Source organism: Orcinus orca, chromosome 17 (genome assembly GCF_937001465.1).
Source record: "Orcinus orca chromosome 17, mOrcOrc1.1, whole genome shotgun sequence".
Taxonomy (NCBI): domain Eukaryota; kingdom Metazoa; phylum Chordata; class Mammalia; order Artiodactyla; family Delphinidae; genus Orcinus; species Orcinus orca.
Genome location: NC_064575.1, coordinates 73,794,610 through 73,816,025, shown reverse-complemented (window position 1 = coordinate 73,816,025; position 21,416 = coordinate 73,794,610). Strand labels below are relative to the sequence as shown.

Here is a 21,416-nt window from a genome sequence, read left to right as displayed (position 1 = left end):
TTCTTCACCAGAAAGCACAGATGGCATGTTTGGTAGATGAAAGAATTCAGGTAGCCTGTACAACCCAACTGCTTTGCAACCAGTGCTGCACAAAGTCATATAAAAATATATAGTCCGGCAACTAAAAATAATTAAAAAACAATATTTAATGTAGTGTGTCTCAAAAAAAGCAGAAGTTTCAAAAGGAGTGGATACATTCTTGGAAGCAAACAAAACTCCTTAAAAAATCCCCTTCCCCCATATATCACTTCCTTTCAATTTCTCTTTCACTCCGCAGTTGCCTTGAATCTCTTGTTTCCCCAGTACGTGCACCTCAAAAACTTCCATCCTCCCCAGGCTTGTCTCGCTGCCTCTCTGGCTCAGATCGTTTATTATCTTCTTTTCTTTTGTGTTATCCTTTGCCTTTTGGCCTGATTCTTACATAAATAAAGGAGGATCCAGAATTGACCTAACAAATAATACGTCTCTCTCCTTTGGGAGAAGTGGGAGAGAGAAGATGGTAAATGCTTATAACTTAATGTCATTCCTTTTATCCCTTCACACTTGAATTTTTTAAAATGGAGTTAATGTTGCATCCCATACCTTCAGAAAAGTGCTAAAAGGCCCAACCTGCACTCACATAAGAAATCACCATTCAGAGTCACCAAGAATGTAGCTGTTAGGCCTGGATGTACAATAGATTCATTGGGAGTTTACTAACTTCTTTAGTAACAGCTGAAATTTCCACAGAAAATACGAGTATATCAATTTCCCAGTATGGATTTCAGTAGTGTACTGGGAGGGGAAGGGCACATGAGAGAAAACTTCAGTCGTGTCTCTGCCTCCTAGGGACCCTTAAGCCACAAGTTAAGTCTATACCAAACGGAGGGTGGAGGGTAGGATTTTGCAGTTAAAGCTTTAGAATAGCCTGGACTGAATATAGATTGTTTTAATAATCATGATGCTTAAAGTGGCTGCTAACCAGTGGGGAAGGAAGGTTCAACAGAGCAGTTAACAGTAACTGTGGGAAGAAGACATTTCGTGTTTTCATACCTTACAGAATCGAAGCTGTTCTGTCACCAGGCAAAGTATTCTTCCCATACACCATTGTGATTACTCTGTGTGTGCCTGTGTATGTGTTTGTGTATGCGTGTGTGCGTGTGTGTGTGTGTGTATGTGTATACATTTGGCAGGACAAAACCTCTCCTATTTCTCTTAAAAAGAAAAGGGCTATTTTATTCTTTTCTTCCAGCTGAATTTTACAAGAATTTTTTTAACTTCCAAAACAAGATGTCAATTTTTGAGTGGAAATGCTATAAATTCATAGATTATTAGAGAATTTGGCATCTTTACAATGGTAATTCTTTCCAACCAGAAATACATTAGTGTTCTCCTTTTATCAAACCGTCATTATATCTAGACACAATTGCTTTTTTTAGCTACTTTCTGCACATTTGGAAATTCATTTATTCATTCATTAAATATTGATTGAACATTTACCATGTGCTAAGCACTGTTTTAGAAACCAGAGATATAGAATTGAAGAGACCAGACATGATCCTTGCCCTGATGGAGCTTAAATCCTTCTGAAAGAAGACAGAGCATAAAAGGAAAACAAAGACTTGTTTTTGATGGTCATACCTAGGAATTTTATATATCTTTATACTGAAAAATTTGTATGTACATTTTGGATTATTCCCTTAGGATAGAATTTCAGAGGTTAAATTCTTATATCTAAGATTATGAACATGTACAAAAGTTAATCGCTTTTTGGAAAAGTTTAAATTTATTAGAATAGAAGTTATAGAAGTAATCGATTGTGACTAAATGGCACCGTGGGTCACATTTCTTCAAGCCTTAAAGAGCCTGCAGGATTTTCAGGGCAAAAGATGGGAGAAGACTTAGAAGAATGGAAGCCATATTTGAAGAAGTTTGTTGGTAATGACTGGAGGTGAGGGGATTTGATCAGAGATGTAGAAATAATGATGACACATCATCCATGTTCCCAAACCCTGAGATGGTTGTGCTCTGCCCTTCATACACCATACCCCTAAGAAATGCAATAATGTACCATGAGATCTCCATACCCAGAAGAGGTTCAGGAACGTTCTCTTGCTGCCTTAGCACCTGGAAGGCAACCCTGTGGCCATAATGACTCAACTCCAAAGGGAATCCTCTGGGGCCTGTACAGACATGAACAAATTGAGAGGAAGAAGCTTCTGAAACACTGAGCAGAAGGATAGCATTTCACCATTTGTTTAGCGGTAATTAAGATTTTTCCATGCTGCCCTGCACGTTCAAGACCCCGGAGATAAAGTAATGTTAATGGATGTGCTCACGCAGACCTGGATCTCTTTTCTGGACCACTGACTTAGCCTCTGACAACAGCTAAATTGCTCCTTGGAAATCAATAAAATGTTTCCATTCTGGTGCTTATGAAAGCGCTCCTGATATTTACCATGTCCTGCTGTATTTACTTGATGCTACAGTAAATATTTGACGAATCATTAGAACTTCCTCAGAAATACAGAGAGTAACTGGAGTTGGCTGCCACGACAAAAATGCGTGCTTTACCGCATATTGCAATTCAGGTTTCCTGGGAAATAGACTGAGGCATTGATTTGTATGCAGGAAATTCACTGGGTAGTGCTGTTAGGGTGAATACCTGTGACAAAGTGAAGGCAGACAGGCAAGTTGAAAGATAGGTAGTCAGAACCTGAGCTGATTTCACAGGGAGGCGGGTAGGGGGTTCTGGAGCTGGGTGGCCCTACAGAGTTGCCCCACATTGAGGCAAGAGGGATAGCCCTTTATACCTCTGCATTGACAGTCATTGGATGTAGGCCGTGTCCTGGAAGGGGACTGACCTTGGACAAGTGGGCTCTTTTCAGCTGGTGGCAGTGCTCAGAGGGGGATGCAGGGAGAGCTGTCAGCGAGAGCCAGCAGCAGGGGGGAATAGTTTATTTTGGTCCTGAAGGGAGGGATCTGGTGACACATCACAGCATCCACTATGACTCTTAAACAAGAGAAAGCTGCAGGTTTTAATTGCTTTACTCTTCCTTGTGTCTCACACATATCTATGAAGTTGAGACTACTCGTTCTCTCTTCTGCAACCTCTGCTCCCAGGACTAGCCCTGAACCTATGGAATTTAAGAGCCTACTCTTTAATTAAAACAAAGAACTGCAAGAGTCCATTGAGGGTGTCGGTGTGATGTGATTTCTGCCCAGGGCTTTTTCAGTCCCATTTTCTGGCACCCATAATTGTTACTATTGTGGATGTTCTGACCCCAAATGCTTTCCTCTGGGTTTTATAAATGCTGTCTCTGGTCCAAAGTAATATAGTATAGAAAAAAGGTGTGAGAGCCAGACCAGGGTTCCAATCCCACCTTTGCCACTTGTTAGCTCTGTAACGCTGGCAGTACATTCGCCCACTCGGAGTCACGGTTTTCTCACCTGTAAAATGCGATAATAATCATGATTTTAATAGTTAACATAGGATTTTATGAGATAACATCTATGACCCAGATGAAAGCTCTCTGACCCTTGAGAAGTAATGATAAAAATGAAAAATAATAATTATAACAGTGTCCAATATTTCTAAGCGTTTTCTGTGTGCTTTACATTGGTTACCTGTTCAATCTTCACACAAAACCCATACGATATGGTTATTTTATGGTTAAAGCCAAACCATTTAACAAGTGGTAAAAAAAATTTAAGAAGCGGTAGGTTACAGATCCATCAGAATGGAAACCACTGAAACCGTTGTGAGGATAAGCGTTCTGTTATACTCATTTTACAGATGGGGATATTGAGACCTAGCAACTTTAAATAGCTTGCCTAAGAACACAAGGCCTGTAGGTGGCAGAGATGGGTTTAAATGGTCTGACATTCCAGACTATAAAATTAAAGTTTTTCTTTTTTAATACTATCTCCCAGTCTTAAGATCTAGCCAGGGTTGCTTTAAACCTTTGATTTTATTACCTCGGGAAGACTTAAGCCTTCCGGATCTCTCAATACAGCTCTTATCCACCAGATCCAGCCATGACAGCTATTTTCTTACTAAAAATACCCTAGACCTTCCACCAAATACAACTGCCAAGGTTTATTGGACTGAAGGCTAATGTTGTGTGAGTGACTCTGAGCCAAAGTGATTATTGTAATTATAAGAGATAATAGTAGTTATCAAGAGTGATTTTAGTAAAAGCAAGCTAAAAATTGAGTTTATTTAAATAGTTCAATCAGGCATTGAACTATTGACATTCAAATGTCAGTTTGAATCCAGACTTGGGAAGAAAGTGACTCTGAGAAGGTCTGCAAAAAGAGTGAGGGTGATATTAGTGACAAAGAAACCCTCAATAATAAAATGACATGAAATACGATAACTTTGTCAATTCCACTTCACACAGGCTCTTTGACAATGGTGGAACCAGGGAATTAATACAGAAGGCTGTTCCCTGAGGCAAAATAGATTGATTCAGATGCAGAAAGCAAAACAGAGCATCATGATGGAGACATTGGGTAAGCAGAGAAACAGATGAACGTTTCTTTGATTTTGTCTGAAAGAAACACAAAACTGGAATGCCTAGAGGAGCAGCCCCTGGAAACCACAGATGGCGTCTCTATAGACACTCTAAGATACTTGTGCCAGTTATTTTGCAGTAGAACTGTGTGTGGTGTGTGGTGTGTAGTGTGTTGTGTGTTTGTGTGGTATGTGGTGTGTATGTACCTATGTGTAGTTTGGTGGTAGTGGTGATGAAAGATGTGGAAGTACCTGTTAAACTTATTTGAACACATTCATACATACACATACATCTCATAAAGTCACACATGAAAGACTGCAGAGACAAGAAACCAATATCTATGAAACCTTCCCTGGCAAACTCCACTATATATGTAAACTTTCACCTTCCACTTCCCTCTGTGTCCAAATCCAAGCACTTCCTGTACTTTCTTTGTCTGCTTTGACCTTGGTCACTGTGTGTCTGACCTCCCTCACTCCACACTTTATCTCCTAAAATATATATACATTTATATATATATATAAACCATATATATATATATGGTTTATATTTATATATATGGTTTATATTTTTATTTTATATTTATATATATGGTTTATATTTTTATATATATGGTTTATATTTTAAATTTATATATATATATAAACCATATCTCTCTCTATATATATAGATATAGAGATATAGAGAGAGAGAGAACCTCTGCTGAGCTCTTGAAATCTACAAGGATAAATAGAGCTTTTAATCCTACGGATTTGAAAAAAAATGTGTTTCCTTGGCCTGCCTACTAATAACCTCAGGTTAAGGGGTATTGGTGAGACTTCCCAGAGTTCCTGTTACCCCGAAGATTTCTGCCTGTGTCCCGGCACCACTTCTGAGCGCCAGGATCGGGAACGGGAGCTGTCATGAATATTCAGTGGCATGTTTGCGGCCACTTCTGCTCTCTGTGAGCCTAACATTATATCTAGTTTCTTGCTTATTTGCTGCTGGTAGATTTTTTGCTGACACTTACTGTTTTGGTGGTGGTGGTGGTTTTGCTCGGTAATAGGAAGTAAGATGTGTGACCCAGATTTACTCTGCCACCTTACCTCAAAGCTTGAAAAGCTAAATTTCATGCTCACTTGCAGCAATCATCGAGTTCTGGTTCTTGGCAAAACTGTCTCCTCGCTTCATCTATTGGTGTTGAAGCTCTTGGTATATATCATCACAGTCCTCATCACCATTCTCATCATCATCAAATTCCAGATGTGCTTTAAGTCAAACTTGCCTCAAATAACTTTTGGATGTAGGAACATAGAACTGTAGAAGGTAAGAGGAAAAACAGATATTATCTAGTTAGGTCCTTCTAGTTGAAGAAAATGGACCCGGAGAAATTAAGTGGGAGTCACATTTACACAGCTGACTATTTTCCAGCTTCTTAGGGCCCAGGCTTAGAACTAGAACTCCTACCTAATTCTGTTGGCCAAAGCCAGTTTCACAGTTTAGCCCAAAGCCAAGGGACTAGAGTATGAAAACAGGGTGAGATAAAGAATTGCTGTCCATAACACAATCCATTGTAAGGGCAAATGAGCTCCAGAATGCTGCAGAGAGAAGGAAATAAAGCTTGAACTTTGAAGTCAGACTGACCAAGATTTTTTTTTTTAACATCTTTATTGGGGTACAATTGCTTTACAATGGTGTGTTAGTTTCTGCTTTATAACAAAGTGAATCAGTTATACATATACATATGTTCCCGTATCTCTTCCCTCTTGCGTCTCCCTCCCTCCCACCCTCCCTATCCCACCCCTCTAGGTGGTCGCAAAGCACGGAGCTGATCTCCCTGTGCTATGCGGCTGCTTCCCACTAGCTATCTACCTTACGTTTGGTAGTGTCTATATGTCCATACCTCTCTCTCGCTTTGTCACAGCTTACCCTTCCCCCTCCCCATATCCTCAAGTCCATTCTCTAGTAGGTCTGTATCTTTATTCCTGTCTTACCCCTAGGTTCTTCATGACATTTTTTTTTCTTAAATTCCATATATATGTGTTAGCATACGGTATTTGTCTTTCTCTTTCTGACTTACTTCACTCTGTATGACAGACTCTAGGTCTATCCACCTCATTACAAATAGCTCAATTTTGTTTCTTTTTATGGCTGAGTAATATTCCATTGTATATATGTGCCACATCTTCTTTATCCATTCATCCAATGATGAGCACTTAGGTTGTTTCCATCTCCGGGCTATTGTAAATAGAGCTGCAATGAACATTTTGGTACATGACTCTTTTTGAAAGACTGACTAAGATTTAAGGCCTAGTTTACAAATTATCTCTGTGATTTTGGTCAAGTTATTTAATTCTTATAAAAATCATTTTCCTAGTCTGGAAAATGGAGAAAATCACTTGCCATGCAATATTGTGGGCTCAGAAATAATTTATTATATTGTCTGACACATAATATTTAATAGTAGCTATGTTAGTATTATCTCCTACTTCCAGTCTTGGGTTCTTCCCTTCATACAATATCAGGATATGTTATTATTTTAAAAATTTAAAAAACACTTCCCCCTCCGTGTTAACAAATGCTTATTTATTTTCATCTTAAACAAGAGGAAAAATAGTTGCTAATGTTTCTTGTTCCTGTTTTCCTCTACTAAATTCAAACAAGTAAATACTGACACTGACGAAAGCATGTTTAATGGAAAATTCAGTTTGATTTATTTGCCAATTAGTACCAATTAGACTTTGAAGGGACAGGTGAATGATGTGTTCATACAAATATTTGAATGTGATACAGCCCATCAGGTTTGCAGAAAAGGGTTAGTTCTGGGAAGCCAGAAACTGGTGAGGTATGTCCTATTTATGAGAATTCACTGGGAACACAACAAGGTAGCATGCACTCTGCATAATGTGGAAGTCAAGAGAACACAGTACAGCAAGGGATAAATAGAAAGATGAGATGAATGGTTGGAAAACACCATTAATCAGAAAGTTAGCATTCTGCATTATGGATCTATAAGCAGTTTAGCTAAGGTGTCTCCAGGATCCTGTAATTAAGTGGGATTTACCCAGCACTTTGCTTTCGGAAGGAATTCAATGCGATTCAGTAAATGTTTCCTGAGTGCCTTCTCCACACCCGCCATTGGAGATAAAAGATGAGCCAGACAGAATCTCTGCTCTCAAGTAACACATAATCTAGTGGAGGTGTCAATTGCATATACAAAGTAATCAATTAATTGGTGGTAAGTGTTATAATGGGAATAATAACCAAGAGCTGTAGAAGCACAGATAAATGAATCTGAGTGTGTTTATATTGGGTGCTGATTAATGAAGAAGATTTTGACAGATTTGGAAAGGAGGTAAAGTTATAATTAATCAAATTAATATGAGATTTCTGGCTATTCCAAGGGATGAAAGGAGAGAGGGGTTGTAGACCATCCACAGCAGAAAGCTTCAGAGTTCAGGTTGCATTAGGATACTTTGCTTGGGATGTACTGAAACTGTTTAAGCATTGCACTGAGAGACCTTGTCCTTATCTTTCTTGCACTTCTAGTAAGGTTGGTACAATGCAGGCTCTTGGGCACCAAAGAAACTGATGTTCTCTGATTTTTTGAGGCAATGAACTCAGCCTACAATGAGCAGTGTTCTAGAACTGAACATCTAACTGATAGCTAAATCAGGGCCGAGAACTAGCCCCCTGATAATATGGTACTTGCTTTCACTGAGCTTGCATTCCAAGGAGTGTAGCAGGTAATAGCTAAACAAGTAGACAAGATAAAAGCAGATTGCAATAAATGCACTGAAAGAAATAAGGGGGCAACAGGGAGAACTTGGAAAGGACCTTTAGATAAAGTGTTGAGATAAAAGGAATGTGAAAATCAAGCAGGAAGATATTCTGGACAGAAGGGAGAGTAAATATAAGAATATAAGAGGGGCTTCCCTGGTGGCGCAGTGGTTGAGAGTCCGCCTGCCGATGCAGGGGACACGGGTTCGTGCCCCGGTCCAGGAAGATCTCACATGCCACTGAGCGGCTGGGCCCGTGAGCCATGGCCGCTGAGCCTGCGCGTCCGGAGCCTGTACTGCGCAATGAGCCTGTACTGCACAACAGTGAGAGGCCCACGTACCGCAAAAAAAAAAAAAGAATATAACAATTCTAAGGCGAGAAACTGTTGGGCATGTTGAAGAAACAGAATGAAAACCAGTGAATATAATGGTTAAAGTGAAGGCTGGAATGAGATGAAACTGAAGAGGTAGCAGGAGAAAAATCAAGTAAGCTTTGTAGGTCATGGGGGCAAGTTTGGGTTTTATCCGAAGAGGAAGCCACTGGATTATTTTAAGCACGGTTATAAAATATTCTGTTTTTAGGGTTTAAATATAACTTGACTGCTGTGTAGCAAATGGTGGGGCAGGCTGTCTGTTGTCAACTGAGTGCCTGGAATGCATAGTTTCTGTTTCCCGACTGACAGAAAAAAATATGTTGGAAAGGATTAGAAGCTGTGAGAGGACACAGTTTGGACATTATGAGTAGAGGAGAAAAATGATGAACTTGAGACATACCTGGTAGCAGCACAGAAAATATTACATATGGATTGTTTGGGACAGTGAAGTAAAGAAGGAATGGAGGATGTCTTCTCTGTTACTAGCTTGATGATGGTGCCGTTTAATGAGATGAGGAAGTTTAGTACTGAACAAATTATATGGATAGATATCCTAAAAATGGGGGGTAAACCTTGAAGAGGGAGATAGCTGGCCAGGACCATGGACCTTCTGGGATGGCATTAGGGGTCCTGGGATCACTGGGGATGTAGGGAACGTTGGGGGCAGAGAGTCAGTCAGGTGAGGATATGTTTTGACTTTTTTACATTCACGAAAGGAAAGGAATTGGGAAGCTGGCTTGAGGAATCTCAGGAGCAATTCCTTCGCAGTGGGAAGGGTAATTTTTCTTGAGCTTAAGAGAACTGAGTTCAGATCTTGACCCTACATCCTATTAGCTAGGTGAGTTTGAGGGAGTTGTTCAACCTCTTTGATGCTGCTTTATTGTGTATTAGAGATAATTTTAATGCCTACCATAAAATATCAAATTAAATTATGGATATCAAGTATCTGGTCATAAATAATGCCCTTTATCCATGCAACACATATTTGTTGAACAAATACTAGACACTGTGCCAGGCAATTTGGATATAACCCTCCTAAAAAGTACAGGGTGCTACTAATCAGATTATGAAAAGCCCTGACTCACTCTGGGGAGTTAGGGAAACTTTCCTGTGAAGTGATGTTTGAGCTAAGCTCTGGAAGTTGAATAGGAATCAGACAGATTTACACAACGGGAATTTTTGTCAGGTGGGGCATGAGAAAAGATGAAGAACATTCCAGGTCACAAGTAGAACATTGTAAAAGGCACTGAAACAGGATGCAGGGAAATACATTTGGTACTCAGCAAAGTCAAGTGTAGCTGGTGCTGAAAGCCTGAGTGCACAGAGAATAGGAAGACTTTCAGGATTTGTCTTCATTAATCCAGGCCAGCTCTCAAGACTGAGATAAAGACAATGATTAAAAGCAGACGTTTCGTTCAGCCAAAACCATAATCATTACTTGATGAGCCCTTACTATTCGTCAAGCACTGCATTAAGCACCTAACTCTTGTTTTGAGAACTATTATGTCTCAGACACTGGCATATGATGATGAACAAGACAAGCAGTTCCTCTGTCTTTACTCAAATTTTACTTCTTTAAATCTCATAACAATCAACTGAAGTTAGAGATAAAGCTTATATAGGTCAACAACTTGCCAAGCTCATACAGCTAAGAAATATTATAGTTATTATTCCATTTATTCACTTGCTTTACACATATTTATTGAGCACCTCCGATGCGCTGGGCACTGTTCTAGGCTCTTGGGACATAGCTGAGAGCAAAAAAAGAGATCTCTCAAGGAATATACCTCCTAGCAGCATAGCCCGACAATAAACTGTAGCCCTAATATGTGAATTACATCACGGGTTAGAAAATGATGCATTCTTTGAACAAGGAATAACAGCAGAGGAAGGGAAACCGGGAATTCTAGCATCACAATGTTAATAGAATGTTGTGATGGGATTCTTTGAAGAGATGACATTTGAGAACAAGGTGAAGGAGTGGGGAAGTTAGCCTTGTGGCGATCTGGTGTCTTAGTCTGCTCAGGCTACCATAACAAAATACCATAGTGTGGGTTGTTTAAACAACAGAAGTTTATTTCTCACAGTTCTGGAGGCTGGGAGGTCCAAGATCAAGGTATCAGCCGATTCAGTTTCTGCTGAGGACTCTCTTCCTGGTTTGCACATGGCTGCCTTCTCATTGTGTCCTCTCATGGCAGAGAGAGTTCTTTCTAAGGCCACAGTTCTATCGGATTAGGGTCCTGCCCTGACAACCTCATTTCACCTTAATTACTTCTTGAAGACCCTATCTCCTGATACAGTCATACTGGGGGTTAGGGCTTTAATGTATGATTTTTGAGGGAACATGATTCCGTCCATAGCATCTGGGGAAGTGCCTTCAAGCAGAGGGAACAGCCATGGCAAAGGCACAAATGCAGGAATGAGCCTGGTGAGTTGAGACCAACAAAGAGCCTACTGTGGCTGCAGCTGATGGAGGTGTGGGAGAAATGAAGTCAGAGAGGAGAAGGGGACTAGCGTATGAGGAACTAGCTGGGTCGGGGGCTCTGCATTTTTATCTGAGTAAAACAGGGGCCAATGCAGAGCTCTGAGCAGAGGAGTGACCTGACTTGTTTTAGTAATATCACTGTGACTGCTTGGGGAAGCAGAGACCAATTTGATGCTACTGTAGTTACTTAGGCAAGAGATAATGCCAGCTGAGCCGGTGGTGACAGTAGAAATGGTGTGAAGGAAACATATTCTCGATATAGTTTTTAAGTAAAGTAAACAGAATTTCCTGGAAAAAAAAATAGATTTGGGATGTGAGAAAGACAAGTCAAAGATAACATCAAGATTTTGACCTGAGCAACAGGAATTTTGGTTTGTCAACAACTAAGATGGAGAAGGCAGAGGTGGAGCTAGTTTGGGGACAGAAGATAAGGCACCACCATCCCCGTAGAGCTCTCATTTTCTCAAGGTACAGGCATCTGATCGTAATACTTGGGGAAGTGAACAGAGATTAGGTTGCCAGTGAGGAAGTTGCTTCCGTCTTCTCCAAACTGCTCAGAGTTTACTTGAACAAAGGGTCCTGGATGAAAACTAGTTTGAAAAACTATTTACAAAGGTCAGTCACTCTATCTTACCAGAGAGAAGACTGAAGCCCATACAGGTTTAACAACTTAGCCCTGGTTGTACCCCAGGGTTTGGGTAGGAGAGAACACAGAAAATCCACAGAGACAATATCTAGAAAAAGAGAAAGGAAATCTCTGCCCAGTCTTGATATTGGGCATTTTGAAGAGGCAATCTCTTCAATACTGCAAGTTGGATATACATAAAGATAAGGAAAGGAATACCATCTACTGAGTTCCAGGCGCCAATATTATACCATTTAATTCTACAACAACCCAACATTACAGATAATAAAAATTAAGGCTTCACAAGCTTAAATAAATGGACCTTCAAATGTGATTTAATGGACACAGCTGGAAAGTACAGAGTTGGGGCTAGAACCCTGGCCTCTTTCATTCCCAATCTCACATTCTTTCTGCTATCCGGCATGAATGTAGCACCATTGTTTTATTTTAAGTGCTCAAATATAGCCCATGTCCATGTCGAAATACTGATCTGGAAATACAGACTGAAGTCCTATGATGTGAGCATATTATTCAGTGATAGAGATGTGAGGAAACAAGGAATTGAGTAAGATTTCATGGTATAAACTGTAAGCGACATCGCTAACTGCTGAGTCTATGTCAAACAACACTGTCCACGGGACAGCTTGACGTCTACTAGCTGATGGCTGTGGCATGGGGGACTTCATAAGAAGGGAGGAGAAAAGAGTGTGGGGTATAAATAACATGCATGAATTACTGGGTGCTCAGTAGCTCATGAAGAACAAGCCTTGGTGATATATGGTGCCCCTCATCTGGGACCATAGGGCAGTCATAACTGTCATGGATAAAGTCTCCAAGCCAAGGCTTCAAGGAGCCAGTCTCCTGAGCTTCAACAGGCAGGGGATGGGTGGGGCTGCAGAATGGCAGAGGGCCGCCCACTCACCGCCCACTGTGTGGACTCATCGCTGCCTCCTCCATCCCGCGCACGCCAGCATCCCCAGAGTATCTGCTTTTCACAGGTGCCTGTCATCTATTTCTTTTATTTATGCTGTCCCCTTGCCTAGAATACTCTCTCCGTCTTGTCACTGTGACCAGAGCCTTCTCATGCCTTCAGAGTCTGTCCAAGAACCACTTTTCCCAAAAACTTTTCCTGTTCCATCCAGGTTAGCTGTCCTCGTCTTTACTTTCCTAATTTTCTATGCATACTTTCTCACTCTACTTATAGTGCACTAATAAGTGCGATTATGATGGTCTTTCTATACTTGCCTCCTCTGTTAGACTCTGAACTCCCGGATGTCAGGGAACCTAATTTTTTCTTTTTAAATCCTTAGTGCCCAGCATGCAGCCTACATACTAGTGGTTCATAAACTTTAGTGTCCATCTGAATCACTCAGAGGGCTTCCTAAGGCCCATTCCCAAAAATTCTGATTCAGTGAGTCTGTGGTAGGGCCTGAAAATGTGCATTTCTAACAAGTTCCCAGGTTATGCTAATGGTACTGGTCTGAGGACAAATTTTGAGAACCACTGCTGCATACCATAGTTCGTTTTTGCTAAATACATGTATGTTCTATTACATAAGTGGTCATAAGCATCGGCTATGGAGTCACCCAGAGCCTGGTTTAAATCATAGTTCTCCAAGCTAGAAGACCTTAGAAAAATGGCTTAAGTTCTGTGAGCCTCGGTTTCCTTATCTAAAGAATAAGATAAGCATGCAATAAGATAATATTAAAGCATTTACCCTGATGCTCCACAGCTCCTGCTGGTATTGAGCTGGAGGTAGAAGCACCAGAAGGAAGGGAAATAAGTGAGAGGGCAGGATGCAACAGTCCAATAATCCCTGAATGAGGACCAGCCTCACACATGGAGCCCAGCAGCAAGTTTAATTAAATACTACACACATTTACTTACTGAAGTATCCTGTCTCCTTAACATAAACAGATAAGGAGGCAGTGGGGCATGACAGCCTCTAGAGTGCTGGGAAGAATCTGGTTTGAGTATTTTTCACATCAATCAGATGATTCACACACACCTCCTGTTCTGTGGATGGCTTTCAGGATTGAGTCTGGTAGGTTTTCCACCAGGGCTCACCACTAAAACCTGCTCATTAACAGATCATCAGCTTCTGCTGATCTGCTCCTAGGCTGCCTTCCAGAGCAGCTGTTTCCTCCTGTGTTGTGATTTAAGCTATGTTAACAGTGATGAAAACAGATTTGTGTTGCTTTGCTTCTCATTAACCTTATTATAGAGTTTTGCTCCCAGATACACACTTCCTAAAAATTTATCAAATTTATAAAACGGTTAAAACTTTTTAACCTACAGTGGCTTGATATTTCTCAATATCTGGATAAAGAGTAAATGATTTGGTCAATCTTCAAATTATGGGTTTGATTGGAGGTGACTGTCCGCAGTCTAGCCTCTGTGCCCTCCAATTTAGGCTGACCCTCACATATTTACACAGTTTCCTGGGGCAGCCCTCACTCTTCCCAAACCACTGGCCTGCCTCACCTGGCTTATTGAATTATGGTCAGCTAGATCACCAGTCTTCCCTAGGATGACCAACTCTTCTGTTTTCCTGGGACTGGGAGCACAGTGAAAGTGGGACTTTCCATTTTAAAACCAGAAAAGTCCAGAGCAAACCAGAATGAGTTGGTCACTCTGCTACCGATCCTACAATTTGCAAGTAGCCAAGCCCACCAAGTCCTCAGGTCACAACTATTTCCAAGTCACCCTTGCCTTCCCTGCAACATTTATTTCTGGCAATTTTGAGTTTTCAAATAGCTCTTAAACATCATCGCCTCCCCCTGTTTCTGCTTCCCATACTCATGGCACTACCAGGCAAAGGTAAAATTAATTAACCTCAAAAGCTAGGTGAAGATAGTCATAAACAGTTTTAAATCCAGCCTGTGGAAATCAGTCAGTGGTTCAGAAAGATACGGAGCAGTGTGGAGGTCATGATGAATTTCCCAAAATTTCCCAAAACACATTTCTCAATCCCTGATGTTTTTTCTCTGCCTTGTCCTTTATTTTTTAGTCGGAAATAATGTATATGTCCCAGCATCATTTTTAGCCTTGTTATATTGCTCCAATGCCTACAGCTATTTGTACCTCAACAGCTCTATTGCAGCTAAACTTTGTTTACATATTTGAGGTGAGTCAGCCTCAGGTAGATTTGTTCTCTTACCTGATTTCCTAGCCCAACTTTCTACTTCCGTTTCTGAGGCTACACGGAGTGTGACCCAGCGGTGGGTGAGGAAACATGCAGGTGCAGAAATGCAGAGGATGAAAAACTCTCTGTCCTTTGTAACAGCTTGAAGATATTGTACTGAAATCTGAAATGTGCTCAGGTAACAAATTTGAAAACATCGTTCGAATTCCTACTGACTTCACCTTCCAGGTATCATCTCATTGGAATGTACCCTTTGAAGCAAACTGATTCCAGGCATATGTAACAGGGAGCCCCATCATATAGTATGTGTGAAAATGGTTGTCGCTTTGGCCAGCACATGGGAAGCAGATGTTTTCCAAGAGAACTGATGGCATCCCAGGCTCATCACAATCTGTCCACAATCTGTGTTTCCAGACGTATCACACCCCCACCCCCATACATGCTCAGTCACATGAAATGATTCTCCAAAACCCATTATGCCTTTTCATGCCTCCGTTCCTCTCTGCACTTGCTATTTTCATAACCCAGAATATCCTCTACACTCCTGTTTCCCCTTCCTTGCCTGCTAAACACCTACTGATTTTTTAGGATCCAGTTCAAATGACATCTTTAAATCCTTTCTGGACTCCAGCAAGCAATTATTTATTCATGACTCTGTTCCCTTAGCATGTTAAACATGCCTCTGTGTATCAGACCTCAGCAGGACCTTAGGCTCTGGCACTTGTGTCAATTCAGGTATGTCTGGGATCCACTAGCGATATGGTACGGCAGTAAAATGGAGCGTCAGCCAGAGGAGGCTGCAGCTCTGTGGGAGGCTCTACTACAGGGCTAATAGCTTACTCAATATCTAAGACTCCTCAGAAGTTGAAAATTATTTTCCCCTTTTAAGCTTATTGTCAGTTGTGGTAGCTTATATTTTTGGTGCTCCAGTACCCTTTCCGATGACCCTTCTCCCAATAACAGGCAAACCTGGTTCCTGGCCACAGTGGTGGGCATGTCCAGAGGCCCTGTCAATCATAGAACCGATTCTCCCTGCAAATCAGTTTGTGATTGGCCAAAGGGATGGGCACATGACCCCAGCAGCCAATCGGGATCCTTCCCTGGGACAGAAAGCTGAACAGTTGGAAGAACCACTGAGGACTAGTACAGGGTGTGAAAAAGAAGTCAAGCCAACTAATGCTGCAACAGTTAAGGTCACTGTTGCCAGGTAATAGTAACAGGCAAGGCAAGCTGGGCAAGGAGAATCAAGTTCCTTGTCTCCAAACTTCTGCCTTTCCAGCTCTCTCTAGTGCCCCCTACTGGCAGAACCTAAAAGGAAGACAGCTGGCAAAGGGAACACTGAGTTTGCAGTTTCAGCTCTGCATCACAGAACAGAGCCTGGAAGGGTGATTTGGAGCTGAGATGCAATCATATATACAGAGAAGAATGTATACAAGCATTTTGCCATTGACCTATATGGTTTTTCAGATGGTTGTGGAAATGTGTAGGTGTTCTAGGGTCTTCTGGACATACAGATACAAAAGAGATGGTCAATAAAGTACTCTGGGAAACAGCAAGTCATGAAAGACTGTGTTAAAAGACTAGAAATATGAAACCACCCCTACAGTCTATTCTTAATTCCTCTCCACCTTTCTTATTTTAAATAGCATATTAGGGGGCTTCCCTGGTGGCACAGTGGTTGAGAGTCCTCCTGCCGATGCAGGGGACACAGGTTTGTGCCCCGGTCCAGGAAGATCCCACATGCCCCGGAGCAGCTGGGCCCGTGAGCCATGGCCGCTGAGCCTGCGCGTCCGGAGCCTGTGCTCTGCAACGGCCCGCGCACCGCAAAATAAATAAATAAATAAATAGCATATTATTGACTATTATTGGGATTATTGGGAGCAAATCATGGGAAAGCAGTATAGCAATTAGGATTATTTTGGCAATGTTTCCTGCTATCTTATTTATTTCCCATACTTGAGAAACAACTTCTCCATCTGTTATAGGCCTTTTTCATATGGCATTGTAAGTGTTTTCATGTCCATTTACCCCACCAAACTATGAATGCTTTTATGGAGATCCTCTGTCTTATTCATCTTTGTACTGGTTTACCGCCCAGGATTCACTGAACATTTACGCATTTGTATTATTCAGCAAACACTTAGCACATTTTATGTGCCAGGTCCTGAACTACAAGTTAGACATACAATAAATCTTAGCTGCTGCCTGCAAGATGCTCATAGTCTAATAGAGCAAAGGGATGATAAAGAGGCAGTATTAATGCAGACCGTATACGTGCCCTGGGCATAATGAGAACATGGCACTGGGGCCCCTAATCCAGGTTGAGGCAAGGAGACCAGAGAGAAGATCACTGAATTAATCCACATTAGAGATTAGAAGGGCTTCCACCAAAGGTGGGCAGTGGGAATGAAAATTAGTAGAAAGAACCGAGACTTCTTGTATCTCAAACTTGATTGCACATGAGAATCAGTTGGAAGCTTACAAACAGCCCCCCCACCCCAATGATCAGGCCTTTTCCAAAACCAATTACATGAGATAGGACCTAAACATCAGTATTTTTTTAAGTATCCCAGGCGATTACAATGTGCAGTCAATTGTCTTAAAAATATGATGTCGACAGAGCTTGATAACTATATAATGGCATATATAGTAAGGAAGGGGGAGAAGTACAGGGTGATTCTCTAGCTTCTGGTCTAGGCAGCCACATAGATGGTAGATGCTTAAAAAGTTGTCCTAGTATGATTGTGTATTTGTCATTCCCAAGGTGCCCTGTAGATGTGCTATGTAAACAGCAACTACTCAAAAAATCTTTTTGGATAAACAAGTACCTGGGATGTAATGTCTGCTCAGAGGGGAAGATAAGAAGCAGAGGCTTGAATAGGTACAGTTTCTACCAACAAGTACAGGTTCTACCGGCAGGTGCTTAGTAAAGGTTTGAAAGAAATCAGCAGTGATGACTGTAAACAAGTAATCTCCTGTGTGTAGATAGTGGACTTCAGTAATAGGCTCACGTACATGTGAAAATTCAGACATATCCTTATCAGTAGTGCAGTTTTTAACCAAAACTAGTATTGTTACCGACCAGGATTCTTGGCTTGCTTAATAATAGAAATTGATCAGAGGTCAGACAAGAAATTCAGGCAAGGTTTTATTGGGAGCGAGAACTCCAACAGTTCCGTAGCAGTGGGGAGGGAGAACAAACAACAGTTTCCCTTGCTGGCCCACTCGCTGAGAGAGGGGCGAGTTGTTCCTTAGATGGGGTGAGAGTAAGGGTGTGTCCAGGGGTCGGGCGGGAGCGGTGGCTTAGGTGGTTTACCCACCCCTTAGGTGGTGTTGTGTGCAAGGGCCTGAGCAGTACCCTGCTTTTGCTCCGGCCTCTGCAAAAGTGGCAGTTGGGTTTTTTGGTTTCTTTTTGTCCAGAATTTGTCCCAACTGTTCATGCATGCAGTTACTTTTACTCTCACGTAGTTTCTTTGTATTTTGTTGCCCAAGGAGAGGTGTGTCCAGGTGCAAGCATTGCAGCACTGCAGCAAAGTGTCCCAGGTCCCAGCCTGTCTCAGTATTTAGAAAATATAGTATTTTTTAAAATGTTGATTTGTAAAACTCACTACAAAATAGATTATGTTAGACTCTTGTAAGAATCACATGGTGTTATTTACTACTGCCATTTACCAAATATTTCCAGATCTCCTTCTCCTCAGGCACACAGTGGAATTAGGCTTTCTGACCCCCTTGTGTTTGCAAAGGTCACATGACTAGTTCTGTCCAATGACTTGAAAGTGAAAGTGACTCTGGACCACAGCATTCAATGGCCAAGCATTTAATTAATTTAATTAATTTTATGACTCTCTGGAGTTCTTTTGTCACTTTGGCAGTTACCAACAATATCAAAGGCAATGGTGTCTGCTTCAACCTGGTTTCATAAGCAGCTATGATGTGTCTGACTTTGAGGGCCATGAGCTGAAACTAAATCTTTGCTGTTTTAACCACTGAAATTTGTGAGTTGTTTGTTACTGCAGCATAAGGAAACCTATCCTGGTTGATAAACACTTTAACCCAGGAAGATTTCTCCCTCTAAATTCTTGATGCTTATCACCTGTATTTACTCAATTGTAGGTACTATATCTGCCTTTATAATACTTCTTTCATATTGTACATCTTCTTTGCTCTTCAGATACATGTTACTCATGTCTCCAATTAGAATACAAGCTCCTTCAGGGCAAGAAATGACTCTGGATAAGATGTTTAACTTCTCTGAGAAATAATTTCTTAATCTGTTAAATGGGAATATTAAAAACTTCCCCACAGGTTTTCAGGAGAATTGAGATGTGCACACATAGAATATCAACCACAGAGCCTAATACAAAATAGAAAATCAAAAATTATAATTTTCTTTCCTTCTATTCATCTTTGTGATCCCCACAAAACTTAGCACATTGCTAACTGAAAAGATACACTTATGCACTGAATACCTACTATGTGCCAAGTCCTAACTATATGCTATTTTAACTCTTATTAAATATGTATTATTTTCTCCATTTTACAGGTGAGAATATTGAGACTCAAGGAGATTAAGCAATGGAGTACTTTCACTGCTCAAATGGTAAGAACCAATATTCAAATCTAGCCTAATTCCAAAGCTTGTCCTTGTTTTCCCCTAAAGCACACTGCTTCCTTTGTTGATATAATTATGGACTTATGATTTAATTATGAATTTTATAGAAATAAATGTAGTTTGAGACAATAAGAAAAGTGATATCTTTATCTATTTATCTATCCATCTCTATAATAGTCCTCATTTCTATGAAGCTATTGAATGTAAGATATACTACCAATTAAAAGCAGTTTTTGGAAAGAAAATACTAACATATGAAAAGTAAATGTAGATTTTGTTTCACCTTGATTTTAAAAATTCAAGATGAAAGGGAAAAAGAGATCGGTTAAAATTGATGAAATACCTTGATATAAGTAGAGACAATGACAGGCACGATACCATGAGGGCATTTTACTTGTATGTTAATGACTTAAATCCTCAAAACAATCCTGAGAAAAAGTATCATTGTCTCCACTTAGAACTGAGAAAATAGAGTAACTGAGAAGTCCCACAACTAGTAAGAGGCAACCCTGCCAGACTTATCAACGTCATCTTTCTTTACCTGTTAGGCAGAGTTGATGCCTATTTGTGGGGAGTGGTTTGAGATTTCAGTCACTGGTCAGCCTCTTAAAAACACCTTCTCGTCCGTCTTTAGATGAAATCAGCTATGAGGCATTTCCTGAGATTGTATGATTGAGTGTGCTGACTACACTACCCAAGCGTGCAAGGTCCCCAGGGACGTGTCCATGCAGAGCAAGGGAAGGAACACCACATCCCTGCCTGACCCTCCCTCCCCTTGACTCCCACCTCTGCTCAGACAAGGGGCTGTCACTGTGTGTGTGTGTCTAAAACCTTGTGAGATAAGATAAGGTCACTCAGGGAGAGCCAGAGATAGCAGTTTCCTCAGCCTCAAAAGATAAGAAACTTTGAGCTATATAAGCGAGAAAATTAAAGCTGCAGACTGTTTGGCACCAGAAAACTAAAAAGATCAAAGTCCCAGGATGCCAAGAAATTGATGCTATCAAAGGGCTTGTGCTAATAAAATGGTCCAGCATAGAACAAGGATCTTTGCAAGTTGGAGGTGTGCCATTTGCTCCATTACTACCAAGACATCCTAATGATGTCATCTGTGCTATGAATGCCCATGCCCCTCTGAACAGGGGACAGCCTGTGACTGTCCTGTTACTGACACAGGACAGACTTTCCTGGAAATAAGGTTTTTAAGCAAAGGTATTCAATTCCACTTTGCTCAACCATTTTGGCTTCCTAGAAATTGACTAGTAAGGCTCATGTCAGCCCATCCCCAAGCTTAGTTACCTACCAGGCATGTGGGTCTGTTTTTACCTGGCTACATGGAGTAAAACTGTCTTCCAAATGTTCGCCAGCTAATGTAATGTGGAACGCATTGCTGCCTAATATTTATCAAAAGCTCTGCTGAGGGATACAGCCAAGAATGGCCTGATGGATATGCCACCCCCAGGATTCTACTAAACAGGCTGAAATATGCCCCCAGATTAGGCTCAGTCAATTTAAGCCTGAACTTGACTGTGTCCAGTCAGTTCCTTAGGGCATTGTTTTCACTGCCTCACCCTTTTACTAAATTGTGTCTTGGTGGGAGACCATTAAACTGGATTGAGGGTTACTGTAAGAAACTGCTCACAGTATTCATCACTGAGTCTACTGAGAGGTGGTGTTGAACGCATCAGTCTTTACATCACATATTGTACTCTTCTTGAGGATCCTGGGGAGAAAGTCCCGTCTGCTCCCAGCAATAAGAATAGAACTGATCCATTTATAGCTTATAAGTACTGTGAACTATGTAACAGGCAGGGTTTTAAAATTTTCCTTTTGGTTGCCAACTCTTACTAAATAATATTTTCAGCATAAATATTTATAATATGCACATTAAGTCTCATCCTTGCTATTCTTAGGTCTCCTG

General features: G+C 41.0%; 1 protein-coding gene across 2 annotated transcripts in view; it reads left to right on the top strand.

The window, feature by feature from the left end:
- LRATD2 (LRAT domain containing 2) overlaps nucleotides 1–21,416 on the top strand; it is a 413,939-nt gene that overhangs the window by 307,591 nt on the left and 84,932 nt on the right. For both annotated transcript variants that reach the window (XR_007472592.1, XR_007472591.1), the window contains one exon: nucleotides 19,430–19,486. The gene's annotated coding sequence lies outside the window, so the exon portion shown is untranslated. The remainder of the gene's footprint in view (nucleotides 1–19,429; nucleotides 19,487–21,416) is intronic.